Below are 17,092 nucleotides of genomic sequence, written 5' to 3' on the forward strand. Positions count from 1 at the left end.
AAGGAAGGGGGACATAGGATCTCCCTGCCTGAGCCCTCTTGAGCTGCTGAAGAAACCTTCTGGGGAACCATTAATCAAGACCGAGAATTTGGGGGTGGATATACATTCAGAGATTAGGTTGATCAAGGATTTGGAAAATCCAAAGGCCTCCAAGCATTTGCATAGGAAGCGCCAATCAACTTTGTCGTAAGCTTTGCTTATGTCTAATTTGACTAGCATACTTGGGGCCCTGTTGAGCTGGACCGAATGAATGGCCTCTTGGGCTATAATAACCCCATCATAGATTGATCTATCTTCTACGAAGCTAGTTTGTTCTTCACTAATGATAATGGGGAGAAGATTCTGGAGTTTGTCTGCTAGGGTTTTGGTTAAGAGTTTGTACAGAGTGTTGCAAAGGGCTATTGGTCTGAAGTCATTAAAGCTTTCGGGATTCTCTTTTTTGGGGATGAGAGCTAAGAAGGTATTGTTGATTTCTTTCAGAATCTTACCAGAGTTCCTAATACCTTCTAAGGCGTTAGTGATCTCTGTCCCCATAAAACCCCAACATTGTTGGAAAAAGCTAGTGGGGAAGCTATCCGGGCCCGGGGCCTTGTCGAGATTCATCTTTATAAGGACAGATTCAACCTCCTCCTTAGAGAATTTATTTGACAGGATTTTGTTGTGGTCATCGTTAATGAGTTTTGGAAGATTCTTGATAATATTGAGTTGGCCCCTGAGGTTGGACCCTTCAATATTGTTTAAGATTTTATCAAAAAACCTTGTTGCCTCGGAGGCAACATCATCCGGTTCAGACAGGATGGAACCCTGGCAATTCTTAATTTTAGAAATTCAATTGACCCATCGCCTCTGCTTAGTACTATTGTGAAAAAACTTAGTATTTTGGTCCCAATCACTCAACCAAGTCTCCCTCGATTTTTGTTTCCAAAAGATCTCTTCGTTTGAGAGTGTCTTTTCATATTTAGAGAGTAGAGCCTTTTCTTTGAGGAAGAGATGTTCATCCATCCCCTTCTCAAGAACCTCAATGTTAACATTCTTAAGATCATTTTCTATTAGGAGTTTTTTTATCGAAAATATTTCCAAAATTAGTCGTGTTCCATTCTAAGAGCTTCCTTTTGATAAGATTTAATTTGCTTGTGATAATAAACATCTTCGAACCAGAGAAAACAGAGCTTCTCCACCAGTTCTCAATTAAGTTTAAAAAAGTTATCATCTCTGAACCACATGCTCTCAAATTTGAAGGGACATTTTTTAGGGGAGTGGTCAGATAATAAGACTAGTTGGAGTGGGAAATGGTCAGATCCTGCTAAAGGCAGGGGTTCTGCATTAAGGGTAAAGTTAAGCTCTGAGAGCCCTCCATGGATAAAGAACCTATCTAGTTTCTCAGAAATGTTACAGAAACCAAGCCTTCTGTTGTTCCAGGTGATGGCATTATCTACCGTTTGGATTTCCAACAGGGAATTCCTATTGATCCAATGATTGAAATCTACAGCCGCTGGAGGAAGTTTGTTGCTACCTGCTCTTTTGTCAGCTACCTTAGTGATAGCATTGAAATCTCCTCCAATGATGCATACATCATTTGGGAAACTTCTGAGGAAAGACTCCAATTCCACCCACACCGTAGCCTTATCCCTATTTTGGATAGGACCGTAAACGTTAATCAATTTGAATCTTAGGTTATTTTTATAACTTACTAATTCTCCTCCCATCCAATTTTGCTTAATCTCTAAAGGTATAAACGAGATGAATCTAGAGTCCCAAATGATGGCTAAGCCCCCTAAGGCCCCTGTAGCAGGGGAGTTCTTTAGCTGTCTAACGCCTAGTTTTTTCTCAAAAAGGGCTATCTCAGAGGAGTTCATTTTGGTTTCTTGGATTAACATTATATCTGGTTTAGAATCAGAGATGCAACACTTTAAGATGCGTTGTTTGTTAGGGGCATTCAAACCCCTAACATTCCATGTTATGATTTTCATGGCCTTGTGGGGAGGAATTTCCCCTCCCCTACATTAAAAAGATTAGATATTTTAGACTGACCCCTTGCTTCTCCATCCTTTGATCTTAATTCAGCAAGAGATCTCCTGCCTCTTTTCTTACTGATTTTAGAACAGTCAGGAGAATCTTTACTTCTTTCAGAGCTGAGAATGCCTAGAGTGTTTGGGTTATCATTTTCTAAGTTGTCTAATGCTATAAAAAGTTCATCTGTTTCTAAGTCGACTCTGGCAACATCCATTAGATTTTTGACATAGAGATCCCTTTGTTTTTCTAGTTCCTCATCATCACAAATTTCATCAACCAATTGATCCATAAGGCCGTTTACTACTTCTTCCCCTACAAATTTGGCAATGATGTTAACTTCCCTAGCAACTCGATCACTCTCAAATTCTGCAATTGAATATGAAACAAGCATCAAAGATGGAGGATGGACCTCTGACACCTCAAAGGTCTCCAATCTTGAGACTTGAGAGATTGGTTGACCCTGCACAGGAGCCATTCCTGGATTCAGGGGAGGCCTATCTCTCTCTGATTGCTTAGAGGAGGAGGTGAGTTCCATTAAAGGGGAAGACCTCGAAGGACTTAGCCTCTTTGGTGGGATGAGAGAGCTAGATGATGGCAAATTAGTCAGTTCGGGCTGCTCTTTCTGAGGGAGCACCTCACTGATTTCACCTTCTTCCAGGTCTCGATCCCAAAGTAATGAGTCAACTATAGGTGGATTAATAGTTGGCAATGGAGGAAGAGGTGGGCAAGATATCTTAATAGGGGAGCTGTGAGGACATAAGTCTGTGGTGAGATGATTAGAGTTGATATTAAACTTATAGCCTTCGAAGGTAAAACCCCCACCTTCCACAAATCTAAATGGGGTGCCATTAGATTTGATGACCGATTCGGAGAAAGGTTTCTCAGAGGGGATCTTCCTCAACGTAGACATTTCGAAAGAACCATTATAAAAGGGCAGTTCTAGGGTTAAGCATAAATTGTCGCATTCACTGTTATGGGCTCTAAAGATTTAATGTTAATATTCATATTAACAATCAAAAGTTGGCTAAAGAAGCTTAGGGCTGATTTTTTAACTTCTACAAATTTGCCTATTTTGTTACCTATTATTCTTAAGAACTCATTATTTCATAATTCTACAGGGAATTTATCAAGTCAAATTGCTCTGTTAACATGCAAGAATTAAATTTAGATGGAAGAAAGAGGGGTTGCCATTCCCGACAATCAAACCCTAGACCTTTGAATGCTAATATGTCCCCATTTAGCAAAGAATTTCTCAAACTCTAAATACCACATTCAATAGCTAAGAAATTATCAGGAAGGATATCAATTTTTACCTGGTTATTGAGAGAAGTCGACACCCAATTAGCAATTTGATCAGACGGGATCCCCCAGCCTTTCCACCGAGCAAAGATCATTCGGTCGTTGCAATGCATTTGATACCTGATCTTAGTATGGGTATCAATTTCAATGACTAGCCCATTAGGATTAGCTGGAGGATTTGAAGGTGAATCTGGCTTAGGATGCTTAGCCTCCTTTAAATTGTGATTATTTATGAAAGAGTGATGGCCCGGGGATACCATTTTCTTTGATAATTTACCTGAGGACCTTGGAGGAGGAAAAATATGGCAAGCTGAGCAAATCTTTGACTGGTTAGGTTTTACAAAACCCTCCTCCCGACAATGATTGGGATTCTGCTTGAGGTAGTTTGGTTGCCCTAATGCTCTGTTGTTTCTGCAGCTCACCAAATACCAATCCCGATCCCAGCCCTTGCAAAGAGGAGGGGGAGCCCTAACCGTATTAGCCTTAAAATAGTTAGTTTTTGCAAAGAAGGCTTCTTGATCGCGGGTCTGTGATATAACCTTGTCAGGTTCCTCAATCCCAGAGATATTAGCCAAAACAACGAACCGATTTACAAAGCCTCTGTAAATTCCTTGCTGCGGGTAAGAATGCTCGAAAAAGGGTGTCGATGCAATGCATCGATTTTTCGTTCGCAGAGACATTTTTTTGCTAGTTATAACTAAAAGAATATTAATTTGAAAACTTTTATTATAACTAATTAAATTACATTTAATTTATTTATTTTAATGTAAGGTATTTAACTTATTTAGTTTGATTTAAACTATTTAAATTCATTAAAGTTATTTAATTTATTTTTATTTAAGTTGTTTAATTTAATTTAGGTTATTTTAATTATTTTATTTACATTAATTTAAATAAAATCTAGTATAATTTTTTTTTTTTCTATTTCTATATATATAGAGTAATATAATGAAAATTTTAAATATTTCATTTGAAAATTCTTATTATAATTGATTGATCGGATTAAGATTATTTAAATTATATTTATTACAATACTACACATGCAATTTATTTTAATATAAGTTATTTAATTTATTTTAATGTAAGTTATTTAATTTAGTTTTATTTAACTTATTTAATTTCATGCATTAAACTAGATAGAGTGAAATAAAATTAAATATTAAACTGATTCTAACTCGTTACAATACTAAATATGCAATTTATTTTAATGTAAGTTATTTAATTTATTTAATTTTATTTAAACTATTTAATTTATTATTATTTTTATTGTTAATATTAAATATTAAACTGATTCTAACTTGTTACAATACTACATGTGCAATTTATTTTAATTTAGGTTATTTAAAGTTATTTAAACTATTTTTATTTAAGTAATAGTAAACTAATTGCAATTATGACGAGTGTCATACAATATGCCGAGTGTCAATTTTAATCATAGAAAGTTTTTAATCATGCATATCTATCAATCCATTATGTGAGTATTAATATGCCTTTCGACGTAATAAATAATGTGAAAAAACTTAAATAATTTTAAAATAAAATAAATTATCCTTCAATAAATAAAAATAAAAATAATTTTTAAATAACTATAAAATAAGATTAAAGAAAATAAATTTTAAACAAAATAAAATATCTCTCATTAAATAAAATCACATAAATAAATACAAAGTTTTTATAAATAAATAAAAGTTTTTAAAAATAAAAATAAAACAAATCATAAAAATAAAACAAAATCAAATTTAATTTTTAAAAAACTATAAAGTAAAATTAAATAAAATAAATTTTTAAATAAAATTAAATATTTCTCATTAAATAAAATCACATAAGTAAAAAAATGTTTTTATAAATAAATAAAAAGTTTTTAAAAATAAAAATAAAACAAAACAAAATTTAAATAGCTTTGAAGTTAAATATAATAACTCTTAAGTTGTTGTGATGGTCACATTAACTTGGTGTCATTGTTAAATATTCTTACAATACACTAATTTTTTTTAATAGATCTAAGAAATATCATTCTAACATCTATAAAAAGAGGAAAATAAAATAAGATATAAATCCATTTGTTATTCATTCATGAAGTGATAAATCACTATAAAAACATTTAAAATTGTAAGATGCTATTATTTTTGCCAAGCCTTCACATGGTTAATAATAAAAAAATTTCCTACATAATATTCTAATTAAGAAAACTTTATTTCTTTTTATTTAATTTGTAATCCTAGTATGAACAACTTTTAACACAAGTTGAACGGTTTCTCTATGCAATAAAAAAAAAGTTTCACCAAATTTTATAAAATGTTAAATTATTTATTTTAAGTAAATAAGGGTTTGATTAGGTTGTATTGTTATAACATGTTTTAAATTAATGTTTGGTTAGTGTTTAATTAATGTCAAGAGGTGTTCTACTGGCAACAAAGACAACAAAATCTCATATCTTTTCCAGATTGAAGGATGGAGATGCTAGAGGAGAAAGGATTCCCTCCCTAATAATGTGCATTTACTCCTCCATGGAGAGTCCTTGGTATTGGACTCAAATGAGTAGTACTCATCTCTTTGGGAGTGGATTTTTGTAGCCTCTGACTACTTGGGTTGTGGATTGCAATTTTGAATACCCATTGTGGAAAAAATTAAACAAGATGATGAGCTGGCCTAGGATGATGTGGTTTCCTAAGTGGGTGTGGTACATTTCGCTAATGTTGCATAGTGTCCTTTTTTTGTGTCTTGTGAGTCTTTTAGTTTGATGTGTAATGATGCGTTAGCATCATTGTTGTGAGGCGTGTGGGAGTTGGGATAATAATGACAAGGTAATCCCTAGGGAAAGTAAGGCTACAAATTTTAATTATGCCTTCACATCCCACTGCATGTTGTCCCACAGGCACGAGTGAAAGATTAAGAAAGATTCAGGCATTATTATGACCTTGACGACCCACACAAGGTTAGTCTTCTCATTTCTTGTTGTGTTTTTGGGTTTGAGTTTGCAAAATTATTTCACATTTCTCTAGTTTTTTGGCGAAACCTTCTCACTACTTTTAGAATGGAGGTGACTGAGTGCGTGTTGAGCCTAATAAGCTGGATGAGTTTAGGAATATTGAAATTGTGTGTCACATTTGTAAGGAGGGTGGAGCTAATGGTTACTTGGAACTTTTGAAAGGGTTTGATGAGAAATTGTCTATACAATTCACCATCTCCTGGGTCAATAGGAGAGTCATGGTGGGAGGAATTTTGATTGAAGTCAGTTAGGAGGTAATTGCACAAGCAAATGGCCTTTCCATGGAGGGAAGGAAGTGGAAGCGGACCATCCATGCGACGAATAGAGAGAGCCTAAACAGGTTCTTCCATGGGAATGAAACCCCAGTCAAGCTACAAGGTGGTTATGCAAAGGAGGAGCTACCTAACCACTAGAAAATAGTATATGCCTAACGATAATGAAGTATTTTACTTTGGAAGGATGCTTTAAAGTTCACTATTTTTATCATATGCCACTTCTAAATCACTTTAGGAATCATGACCTTATCTCCTTCCTGTTTTACCTATTTCACTCCTTGGAACACTCTATTAAAGAGGCCCTTGACCCTAAAAACAAAGATAAAAATATTGTGCCCTTGCACCGAGGCTTGATTTATAGACTATATTCTTTCCACCTTGCTTTGTGTCCGCCTATGAAAGTCGTGGTTATGGAAGGCCCTTCCTCGAGTGCCTCCTTTTTAATAGGTAGGCTTGGTTCTTGGAAAAGCAAAGCATTCTCCAACCTGAAGATGTTTTTGCTTCCTCTAAAACCCCCTCTTCCTCAGTTGTCATTATAGAGATTGGTGTGTCTAAGGGCAAAAAGACCTTTCCAGACAAGAAAAAAGGAAAGAATACTAGCCACTACAAGTAAATTACTATTCTTGAAGAGTCTAACAAGGATGAGGAGGATGGTAGGGAGAGTAATAGTAAAAATGAAGGCAAAAGAAAGTTGAATAGGTTGGCCTCTCATGGTTCTGGGAAAGAAAAAAGACTCAAACTTGTTGATTATGACTCATAAGATGAAGGGGAAGAACATGGAAGGATGGAGAAAAAGAGGAAGAGGAGAATGCAAATGGTGGTTGGGAAGATTTGGAGGAGAATCCACAAAAGTCAGTGAACAATAGCTAGGTTGAACATGATAACCAACCATGGGATGATGGAATGAAGGAGGCCACTATGGAAGAGGACACTAAGGAGACTGTTGCGGGTGAAAGCTGTATGGGATGTCAAAGGGCTGACATTGAGTTGAAGGTCATGGGGGAGGAGCTGCATATGTTGAAGGACAAAACCTTTGACTTGGAGAAGAAGATGGGCAACATCCTCTAGGTTATGCATAGCTCGGTGACATATCTTTATTTAATGCAGGATAAGGTGCTAGGAGATACGACAAATGGAGACAACATCCAAATGGAGCTCTTTAAGTTCCTAATGAAGAATGGAAATAATGTCCTGTTACAAGAGGGTCATGGTGTCAAAAATTTGAGTCATGATTAGTGTTATAGGGTTCCCTCTTTTTGTTGTTTATGTCGTTTGGAGCATGGATCCTCTATTAAATATTTTAGGTACTTATAACTTGAATACTATTAGCTAATGATCTTTTACTGGACTATAGTTTTTTTATTTGCTTACAAACCGCTACGAATATAATTGTTTTTGTTTTTTGGTTGTGGGTTTGCTAATGTTTTTGGATGCCTTCGGGCTATGGATGTTATAGGGACAACATCCTTGTTATGTTGCTTTTAATATAAAAAAGCTCTTATCTTTTAGTTTAAATTGGACAACCATTTACATGTCAAAAATTTTAATATTAATTTTAAAAATAAACACCACATAAAAAATACACCCTCATCAAAATTATAAGATTTAGATAGATATATAAATAAAATATATATATATATATATATATATATATTTTTAAAAATTAATCTACCATTTCATAATTACAGTGTATATAAAATATTTTTATAATTTATTAGTAGACATTAATAACAATTAATTCAATTAAGAAATATGTTTTATAAATGTTTTAATGATTTTTTAATAAAATATAAATAAATAGAAGCAAATTATCAATTTTTAGAAATTAGAATAAAAAAGTTATATCAGGGGAAAAATAAACAACGTAGATACAATAAAATTTAAATGTCTTCATATGTAGCAAACATAATTTGAAGTAAAATAAAATAATTTCAATAGATCTATACTAGTAAAACAAAATTTAAATATTGTCCAAGGGGTTGAGCGTAATTGGTTAAAACATTGAGTTCTCACTGTGGAGACCCAAGTTCAATTCCCATTAGGGACATGTAAAGTGGAATTCTAAGTTGTGACTCTTGGCCTTCCATAAGATGGAGAAGGTCTTGGATCAATCTAATCAAACATAATAATAATAATAATAATAATAATAATAATAATAATAATAATAATAATTCAAAAAAAATATTGCGGCTACGACCTATTACCTATCAAAAAAAACAAAAACAAATAAATTAAATACTTGATTAATGTCAAGATGCATTCTACAATGGCAACAAGGGGTGTAATGTAATGACATGATTTTACCTTTTATCTTAAATTTGACAACCATTTACATGTCAGAATATTATTAATTATTAACATAGTGTTTTCAAAGTAAACACCACTGAATAACCATCTCAACTCATTTACATATCCAAATGTAGACTCCTTGATTTCCCTACTAACACCTTTGAAGAGTAAGTATCTCAACAAATGTCTCTAATCCCAAGAGAACTTTTGCCTCACCTAATTCTCCAAGTATCTATGAGCACCTATAATTGATAAATCCATGGTAAGATTCAAATGCAACACTACACAATCATGAAGCTTCCAAGAACAAGACTAATGTACTCAATGACAAGAGAAACAACAAGACCACTATCAAAGCTCCAACTATAGAATCAACAACCTAATCATGACAACATGATCAAACATCTCTTCATAGGATATCTCATGCTCTAAAGAACATATCCTAGTCTCAAGAGAACTTGTATCATGCCATAACTCTAATCTAGAATAAGAGTAAACCAAGACACAATATCACCATTCACATGAAGATATCCATCTCCTAAGAATAGAACTCAAGATGTCAAATAAATTAGATTGCATGAGAATCATGATCCAAGAGTTTGTCCATGACACCCAACTAGAAGATCATCCATCACTAGGCAAAAAATATACCTCATATGAAAGGTCTCATTGAAATGTGATACAAAATATCTATGATATTATGAAATCTATCTCCTAATTTCAATATTATCATGGTCCACACACACTCAACTATAATACCAATAACATCAAAGTAGAACCAAGATCTCCTAGTTAAGGAAATAAACCATCACTGTCAAAAAGATCACACTAAATTGTGTATCCAAGCTATCCATGAAATCATCATAAACATGCTACAAGTCCCAAGTAATCAACATTCTAGGAACTCTAATTGTCCATACTCTCATCCCAATGTAACATACCATGACACAAATTAAAAACTTAACATATTTCTCATCAAGACTTGAGGTCTAATAAGAAGGATAAGAGAGAGGTGTTGGGGATTGGACTCCAAAGGGAAATGGAAACTTGGAACATATGCTTCTAGGTTCCTATCAGGACCTAGAGTCTAATGGGGAATGGAGGGGGTTACCCAAAAAGGATTGGACTTTGAAGGGAAATTGAAAGTTTGAATATAAGTTTCCAAATTTTAGTTGGGACTTGAGGTTTGATAAGTAACATTTATAGATAAAAACTTTGGGGGTGGACAATTAAAGAACATGGTGGAATTTTATACTTAAAATATAAGGTTCCAATTCTATGATAGGTACTATCATGTGGTAAGAATAATATACATGGAATTAACATGGAGCGGGAAGAGGAGTAAAATAGGAAAAAGGAAACCCAAAGTGTCAAAATTCCTTTGGGGATCTTGGTTTTTAGAGTCCACTTAGAAATTGAGGAGAGCATTGTAGGGGTGGAGAGAGTGATGGAAAATGCAACCTAAAAGAACACTGCCATTTTCAAGAATTTACCAAGCATCAACTTACCTTTAGTTGAAAGAGATTTTCCATCATCAAAAAATTTAAAAATCATTGATGTTAAGAGCCTCATTAGGAACTATATTCTTGTTAAGAAATCAAGTCTCATCATGAACCTTTTATCTTTCTCAAACCTCAAGAGCTCAATAAGAACTCCATGAAGCTCTAGAACTATGTCACAACTCTATCACCCAACATTTTGACTTCTCTTGTTTGTGTAAAAGATCGACTTGGAACCTGAACCTTGGTGAAGGTTCTAGGTTCTTGGGAAAGCTTTGGAATGACTTCCTACTTGTTGAGGTAGTACCACCCACTACGAATTCATCAATTTTCCCCTCTTTGCTATTACTTGTTACCTCTTATCACTTGTCTAGGAAAGAGTGAGACCTTGGAACTGAAGGTAGAGTTTATGGGTTCTTGAATGTCAAGGATAATTTGCATCCACTAAAGATCCTTTTTCTTATGTGTTGGCAACTTAGAAAAAAATTGAACCACATATTGGGCCATCACAAGGTTCAAATACTCTTGAAATTTTGTGAAATCTACTTAAACTTATTTCCTCCTTTATCACATGTTCACAAGGTTAACAAAATTATGAACCAAATGACATTATACTTATCACTTTATTTGTATTTCTCCTATGGAAAGTTCATGAATCTTGAACCTATCAACACATCTTTGTTAGATTTTTGCCAAGCTCAAGAATTATTGAGTTCGGTGACTTTCTTTATTTGGACCTTTGCTCATTCCTTTGTTATATTTTGAGAGGTTCATGAACTTGAAAACTTCCACACTCTTGTAATAGGAATAAAAATGTAAACACCAAGACAACAAAATTTTGGGAATGAAATTTCAGAGTTGAGAAAGTGAGGGGGTCAAGGGAGTAGGTACCAAAGATAGATACCCCCAACATCCCAAAAACTAGCACAAGGACTTAGGTATTTTATGAGACTTTGCACCATTTGACAATTATGGAACCCATTCCAAATTTTCACTCATTTGACAATTATGGAACCCATTCAAATTTTCTTAGATTGATTATTAGCAAGGGGTGGATAAGGCAAAATATACAAACTTTGGAGTGAAATGAATAAAATTGAGACACAACAAATTGGGGTACCAATGGTGGCTCTAGTTGGGGACATGTGTCCTTTACAAGAATAGAGAGAATCTAGATCTTTGAGAATAAATAAAAAATAGGGAATAAGGAAAATTAGGACCACACTCTTCATCATGATCAAACTGGGATCATGACAACATAGACGCAACATGATATATACAAGAATAAACACAATATGTATAGGTAAAAATAGCATCAAGCCAATGACATGAAAAAAAATAAACACAAGGAAGTATATTTGTACATAAACTTACCACATTATTTTGTAGGCCAAACCCTACATGCATTCTCATGACAAATGGACATGAGAAAAACATTACAATAGTTTGCCTCTATTTGGTTGAACGAATTGATCTCCCTCAACTTGAAACTATCTTCATCACTCTGTTGCAACACCCTTGGTCTTTTTATCACATGAATAGACCTATGATCACCTCCAAAATTAATATTTCCTCTACAATGAAACCGCAAAATATAGGCTTTTGAACTATCCCATGATATACCATTGAAATCCAAAATGTTTGCAGGCACAACTTTTAAACAATGAATAATGAGGTTAACTTCATCAATAATACAAACTCTATCATAAACTTTGGCCTCATCAAATAAATTGAAGCATAATAAAAATGATTTCAAGTTACATGTCAAAGAAACATATGTCAATTAACTTGTTGACATGCACAAGGAACCCCCTCCTCACACACATCAAACTAAAATTTTGAAGGTATGACATATATAAAACTTGAGAAATAGGAATAGCATAAACCGAGTATATTTGTTGTTGCTCAACTTCATTACAAGGTGTATGTCACGCCCAAGAAAAATACTCAAACTTAGGAATACTATCTTTCATACCATAAAAAAACTACATCTTCATTATAAAGGAAAACTTTGTACTCAATTTCATTCATCTCAAAAATTACATGTAGCCAAAAAACCTTAATGCCATTTATGTTGATACAATAATCACAAGAACAACTATTAGAACCATGAGACACCTCATATTAAGAATTACTTTCTTTAAATTATCTCAATATTTAAGTTTTACCTTGGCAACTTGTGACACGTGCTACAAAATTTATGACACACTTCTTCCACATTCACTTCTACAACAACACTTTTAGATGAGATTTTTGAAGCACACTTTGTGTGAGGGTTACTACAAATATTACACCAAACAAATAGGTTTTCATATGTGTCCACATGATCACCATCCATACAATCATCAAGGGAAAGCTCTAAAGCTTAAAATCATTATCTCCCAAAAACTTGTTTCAACAATACTATCACCAAGTGAAAATCTATCTAAGTCATCCTAATGCAAACAAATATTAATAGCTTCAACATTAAAATTCGGGATAAAATAGGGTAATACATAGCATCAACATGTGCACATCGTACACCATTAACTTCAAAATTTGATCCATCTAATGGCTAAATTTCACATACCTCTTCCCTTTTTCCACCTCCCTATTTCTAATAGTAGGACCATATTCCTCCCTCTCAAATTGAGAGTCATCACTAATCTCTTCACTATCATCATCTCAGATGACTAAACTATTTGAGGGTAGGTTGACACACTATCATTATCCTTAGATTATTGTCATATAGTGTACCGACACCTTCCTTTACTAGCCTATAAACATAATCAACATTTGATCTTGTGCTCTAATCACATGAAACATCCATTCCATCAATGTCTATAATAGTTGATTTATGTCTAGAAACATTTATGCTTACAGATAATGATTTTTTAATCATTATCCTTTTTAACTTTCACAATAGAATCAAGGAATAAACAAGTATGCTACATATTTACCAATTTAAATTCTTTCTATATTGAATCTAGACCTACCTCACAGACCTTTAGAAATATATAAATGCACGGTCTGAAAAAAATTTGGTATCTTGGAAAGTGAAACCTCAAACCTATGACTAAACCCCATGCTAAACACTCCTTACCATTTGACTTGTTCTAAAACTTGTACAAGAAAAACAAGGTCTAGATGCAATGCAAATTCTCCTCCAAATTAGCCATAAGACTACTCCAAGAAGCTAAGTAATGCTATCAAAAACTTCATACCACCTTAGTGCCTTTCCATGCAAAGATCTAAGAAAAACATATTATCCACATTTCTTCATCTTCAAATTGAACTTTTCTCATGAACTTTGCAAATGCAAAGATCTAAGAAAAACATATTATCCACATTTCTTCATCTTCAAATTGAACTTTTCTCATGAACTTTGCAAATACCCTGACATGTGAATCCCCTAAATACCCTAACATGTGAATCCCCTTTATTGATATCATCTCCATAGAATCTAGGGCATCTAGTTATAGACCTTGTCTAAGGAAAATATAGGAGACTAGATAACATGACATATTGTTGCAGCAAGATGGACATTAGATTGAAATTCCTTGATTCTTTCTCCATATTATTTTTTAAGCTCATTGAGCTCATCTATCCTTTCTCAATCTCTAAAATTCCTTGTTCAATCTTAGTTACACATATTCCTATTCATATGCCCTAATCCTTACCTAAATTTATTCCCATGCATGCATCATTTATTGACCCAAATTTCCATACATTCATGCTATCCCCAAATTCTACATCCCTTATCTACAATCTTGCAAGATGAATTTAACCTCAAAATCAAAATTTTAAAATTCAAAAGATTGACTCCTACTACTATTTTCTCATAGTTGGGGGGAGCTAGCTTGGTACACACTTATGCTAAAATCCTTCATGTCTTGGCATTTATAGATCATTTGAACAGAATATGCATCCACTTCATATCATATCATCCAATTATTATTCATATTTTTAACGAGCACAACTTAGGAACGTTCCGAATTGGAGCTCTACATCACTTGTATGCTTGCCCGCTATTTGTTTGATTTTTATCACAATCATAAACCTAGTCTAATTAAGGGGGTCTACCTAGGATACCTTAGCCCTCATAATCCAATGAATGAAAGAATTTTAATGACGTCCACAAGACCTAGCAGTCTAAGGGACCAATAATCTCCCCAAGGCATTTTTAAAGACTCCTAGCTCACACAAAGTTAGCAAGGATCAAAGTATTTAGTGAATCAGATATTAGAAGCTTGCACTATACTAAATCAAGACCCTGAATCAAAATTCAAGTCCATGCGAGCGGTTTGGATTGATCAAAAGCCATAGAATCGACCCACAAGGGAACACAGATAAGGCAACAACCATGGCAAGAATATTCATGTTTAGTATCTAAAAGAAAAAGTTCCACTCTGCATCAAGTTTTATTTTCATCATGGTTCTAAGAGCTGACTAGACCTATCCCTAGGCAACCTATGCATTTAATTTTCTAATTTACATGCTCTATAATTCCCAGCTGATATTGATTTATTAAAAATGTATAGAAATTGTGACACAAGAAAATGCAACATGTAATATTACAACAAAAAAGTTTGACAATCTGACTTTTGTATTTGTGAGTAGAGCTTTCAAAGTTTTCTACAACGGTTGTGTACCTGTGTCCTCTGTCCGGAAGCTTTTAATAATGTTGAACTTCTTGCCACAATTAAGGTAAACTACTTTTCATGATACCCTCTTGATTGCAATGACACCAATTTGCCAATAGTCAATGAAATAAGGGATGATTATTTACAGACGACACAATTTAGGGCATAGTCAATCAAGTTGCAGCCAATAACAAAATAAGCAGTGAATTGTTAATCTGCTCAAACTTGAAAACCTTAAAAACTACTGACAGATGTTTCAAAGAAGATATAGTCAATTGCATGCGAAGATGTGATCAAATACAGAGATCAAAACAGTGTGCTGGATAGAGAGCTCTTCGAAGTTCAAAGTATTTCTAAACGCTACAGATTTTGTATATGTTCTCTGCAACATTCTTTAAGCTGTAGCCAGATAGTTGTAGTTGTTGGAAATAGGACACCCCTAATAAGCCTGTGCAGATGCAGGGACTCCAATGCCTGACAGATATAGCAAACTAGTGGAAATCGGACAAACTGAGAAGCAGATAACATGCAATGTGAATGTCGAAAGATACAGAAATTATCTTTTGCCTGACATAGTCATTGAATATGGTGGATGAAGATTAAAAAACACTAATATTGGCCAAGAATACCCTTGTGGAATATCTGCAAGGAGCAAGACACGGTCAATAACAGTTTGGCAATGCACTCGGATTCATCAAGGCATATGAGGAAATGGGCGTGACATGGATGAAATACTTACAGACAGACAAAAATCAGTGATGATAACCCGCATTTGTGTACCCACACTAGACTGGTAATCCTAATCCTATTTGGGGAGGGGCTTTCTAACTCTACAGCTCAGGTTCTATCAATAGAATATATGAGCATGTTCCAGTAAAACACTTACACGGAAATGGAATTCTTGTCTACATCCAAAAATACTCTTAAACATTTTGGAGTTAAAAGAACCGAAATTCACAACACAGACTTTCTTTTGGTTATAAAATTTCTCAAATATCTCAAGAATGTGCTACAAACTTCGAGGCCTCTCACTTCCAGCAGCCACAATAGATCCTCCTCCTTAACGTTGATGGTCCAAGCCTAAGTTGCAGATTCAGCAGCTTTGCCCTGCCATTTCTGGGTACGATTCGTATCGGAATCGGGTACACTCTAGAAACCCTGTGGATTCGTCCAGGGTTTGATTTTTGGCTACATGAAACGTTTTTACAAAATTCTTGCCGAATCCCAACCTGCCCCCTCCATGGAATCCTACCCTACCCATTACAACCAGCTCAGTTCTTAACCATATTGATATTTCTATAATATTCTATTCTACATCCCTAACTAGATGCTTATTTGGCAAGAATCAAATGGTGGTTGACACTTACGTGCGTGTCCAAAATAAGAAATTCTGAGCGAAAACTTGATATCCTGCTATACAAGGAATAATTTTCACCAAATATGAATACAGTTTAGTAACCATATTAAAAACTTTCAAAGCTTCTTAACAGTTTTTGACACTTTCCTAACTTAAAATATACTCCAAGCATAAACTTGATATGCTCCTACACAAGGAGAAAGTTTCACCAAATGTGAATACAGTTTTTGTACTTGCATGAAACACTTTCAAAGACTCCTAAAGTTGTGTATGATTATAAATGACTATAGAAACACGTTCATGCTTGCAAGCCAGACCTTATTTCTGTGCAAAAAAATGTCTTTTCTTGATTTGTTAGTTGATCCCCCACTAATGGAATCATCATATATAAATTTCATAAGTCTTCACTCCTTTCCCAATATTTTACATCATGAGTCTAGGCCCAAAATAAATTTCTTATGGTGGACTTTTATCGGTGTAAGATTGCACCACATTATGTGACATTCATATTTTTGAGTGAATTCAAACAAAGCTGAGAGTTCAGAAACCCAAAATGTCACTATGAATTCAACCATTTATTATCAAGAAACACCAGCATTGTTTATTCTTCATACTTTACAAATCCATCTAAGAAGGAAATCTTAAAAAGTAATGCTTCTACAAACCAGCATGACAGATGGCATGTAAACCCCAACAAAAATGACAAAGGGCTAATCCTGAAGAGGAAAATAAAAAAACCACATTTACTG

The sequence above is a fragment of the Cryptomeria japonica genome, chromosome 1 (genome assembly GCF_030272615.1).
Source record: "Cryptomeria japonica chromosome 1, Sugi_1.0, whole genome shotgun sequence".
NCBI lineage: Eukaryota > Viridiplantae > Streptophyta > Pinopsida > Cupressales > Cupressaceae > Cryptomeria > Cryptomeria japonica.